Below are 3,827 nucleotides of genomic sequence, written 5' to 3'. Positions count from 1 at the left end.
TTCAAAAATATTTTCTCTTATTCGTATTTTCAAAGGTTGAAGATTTATCATCTCATTCTCGAACTTTTGATATTTTAATTCTCGATACAACTTCATCATTAAGTCATTTCATAAAGATCAGTGTCACCATTGTTGATTGAATCAATATCACTATTTTCTAGTCATCAAAATTTTCTTACTCAAACCCTCAAACTCTTAAATATTCTAATTCTTGAAGCAAATTTTATCATTAAGTCATTCCATAATAAAAATTAATAACTCAAAAATTGATCTAAATCAAAACTATATTTTTCAATGTCTCTATTCTAAGTAAGTATATCAATTTTCTTTATCTAAACATTAACAACTCTTCATTAATCGATTCATTATCAAATTATTATTTTTTTTTAATATTATTTTTTTTAATATCAATGAATTTTTTGTATCAAACCATATCATCTATCATAATTCTTTAACTCAAAGGGTCAACATTCCTGACTTACTCAAAATAATCCAGATTACTATCCTTCCGCTGCACACTCTGATCTAACAATCAAAATTTCTTAGGTTCACAAAAAAAAAAAAAAGTTTGATCAAATTATTTCTTTACCTTATCAATAGAAAAGATCTAAAATTTCAAATTTCAATTGAAGTCAAAGATTAACTTTCGATTCTCATTCATACTTTTACTGGTGTACAAAAATCTTGATTAACCCTTGAGTTCAATATCATATTTAAACCATCATATAGATTTACTAAAATCAATATGAATCAAATCTTAATTCTCATATCAATTCAATTCGATAAATTTTTAAATCAAAATTCTTATAAGTCAAATCAACGAAAAAAATCTTTCGATGCTCCACCAAATTTGGACATAATCAGAAAAAGAATTTTAAATTATTATTATATTTTTTTTTTAAATTTCTATCATCAGGATCTTCAATATCTATCAAATATCCTTTCATAACAATCATACAAGTTTCAAAAATTAAATCTCTATTTAATAGTAGATTCAATTAGGGACCTCGTTAATAAAAGCAAAGGAACTCCATATCAATTCCTAAATCCCAAATTTCTAAATTGTAAATTCACATGGATCCCTTAATCTGAAATAAATATAGATCAGATCTTTTATCTTAATCTAAAGATATCAATTTTTCATTAACAACCTCAACAATAATATCAGAAAATCTCTTGATCAACTTAGATACGAAATCTTTAAATTGAAATTTCATACACATCATATAGTCTCCAAAAGATATAATAAGATCCATTATCTAGATCTAAGGATGATGATTAAAGATTCTAGTACGATGAATATTCTACAACCTCAAAATCAATTTCATCAATAAAAAATAAGCTTCTTTGCAATATCTCCAAATATGCCTTCATCTTAATATGCCACTTTATATATGATCCACATACCAAGTTCACTTTCGATAAATATTCCAATCAAGCACCATAAAAAAAAAAACTTTCTTAGCCCATTCTGGAACAACATTTTATCGTCAAATCTTTATCTTGCCAATAATAGTCAACTTCTCAACTAGAAGTAATATCATAGTATTATTTTCATATCGAATTTGAACTTACGATTCATTTGAATAACCAATGATCAAATTAATAACCACAATGCATAATAAAATTTTATGTCAATCCTTTTGTGATTACTTTCGATCAAGATCTAACTAATCATATCATAATCTATAGATTATCCATCATATTTCAAACTCCATATGTCATAATCTCTTGCGATCCTTTTATACATAATCTTAATATTTAATCAAAAATTTTAAATATTTCTCCCACTACAATCATCAAAGATCTACACTATAATGTCTCTGGTGTCTATCCACTTACACTCATTCTATATCTAATACTATGTTTCATAATTCACCACTTATGCTTTGATACCATATTAATTGTCACGCCCCCGACCCAAGATTATTGAATCGAGGGTCACGGCAACCGCCGCATACTCATGAAGAACTCTCTCCATAAGCATGCAAGGCATCTCATCACGATATCAATGCATCACAGCAGAATAAATTTAAATAATTATTATTCAACTGAAATTCAAGTAATTAAATCAAATGTCTTACATCCAATAAATTTTTTGCTAAAAAAATAAAAATAATAGATCTAAGTTCAATGAAGTTGACAATGCTAATCTCGCTTCTAAAAGCTCTGTCCTAATATTTCATCCCACGCTCGAAATTAATTATCTGAATCTGAAAAATAGAAAGAAAGGTAATGAGCTAGACAGCCCAGTAAGTAACAAATATCTCAACTAGATAATTCAGATATTATATAATTTTCAAGAATAATACTGTAAATAAATATAAAAATATATTTCATGCTGATTTAATACAAATTCAATACTTTCAAATATTCATATATAATATAATCATAAATCCGATTTGACTCAAAACACTCGTAACTCAACAACCTTGACTATGACCAACATTTAACCCCCATTGGCGGGGTCCACATGATACCAGCGCACAACCCCCACTGGCAGGGTCCACAAATACCAGCGCACAACCCCCACTGGCAGGGTCCACAAACATAGTTAGGCTAAGAGCATAAATCCGATCTGTATCAAAATACTTTGTACCATAATATATCATAATCTTTCACTAAACATGTGCATAAATCGATATACCATAACATTTCAAAAGCACTTTTCTTTCAAAATATAATTTCATAAATCTTGCATAATTTCAGAGAATAATTATTTATTTTCAGAATAAATATGAAATATCTCGAGAAGATGATTCATTACTTACTTTTCACGGAGCACTGAATGAACAGAATCGACTAACTTCTAAGAGATTCTTCCGTGCCTATTATCCAAAATTATATTTTTATATTAATTTGCAGCATTATTCTTGAAAATTATATAATATCTGAATTATCTAGTTGAGATATTTGTTACTTACTGGGCTGTCTAGCTCATTATTTTTCTTTCTATTTTTCAGATTCAGATAATTAATTTCGAGTGTGGGATGAAATATTGGGACAGAGCTTTTAAAAGCGAGATTAGCATTGTCAACTTCATTGAACTTAGATCTATTATTTTTATTTTTTTAGCAAAAATTTTATTGGATGTAAGACATTTGATTTAATTACTTGAATTTCAGTTGAATAATAATTATTTGAATTTATTCTGCTGTGATGCATTGATATCGTGATGAGATGCCTTGCATGCTTATGGAGAGAGTTCTTCATGAGTATGCGGTGGTTGCCGCGACCCTCGATTCAATAATCTCGGGTCGGGGGCGTGACACTCTCCCTCAGCCTGCGAAGTTCGTCCTCCATCTCCCTCGATTTTTTTGTTAAATGACGGACTTTCTTCCTCAGATGTTGGATCGTGGACCTCAACGGAACTCTCTGTGGCAAGGGAAGTGCTTCGGCAGGACACTACCATCGGAAGACAAAAGCATCAAGGCGCGGCTCATTGCAGAAAGAAAAAAGAAAAGAGAAGAGAAGTTCCCCATAAGGAGGAGCCCAATTTTATTGATTGAATATCTCTTAAAGACAAAAAAAAAAATCGCAGTGAAAGAAAAATACAAAGTCAGAGGTCTCAGACCTCCGAAGCAGGAGTTGGGGAGCCCGATGTTCTTGGAAGGGGGGCTGCGGTGGTAGCGGTAGTAGGAGAGGGCCCGGCTTCATCTTCAGATGCCTTATCCAAGAAGCTGAAGTCAAGCTTGAAAAATTTTTTGACCATCTTCTCTTGGCAGAGCTCGAATCCTTTGATGAATGCATCTTGGCCGAACTTGACGTTCAGATCCCTCATTTCAGCGGAGGCCTTGAACTCCTCCACCGCTTGGCCCCTGGCCTCC

The sequence above is a fragment of the Elaeis guineensis genome, chromosome 5 (genome assembly GCF_000442705.2).
Source record: "Elaeis guineensis isolate ETL-2024a chromosome 5, EG11, whole genome shotgun sequence".
NCBI lineage: Eukaryota > Viridiplantae > Streptophyta > Magnoliopsida > Arecales > Arecaceae > Elaeis > Elaeis guineensis.
Note: the sequence above shows the minus strand (reverse complement) of the source record.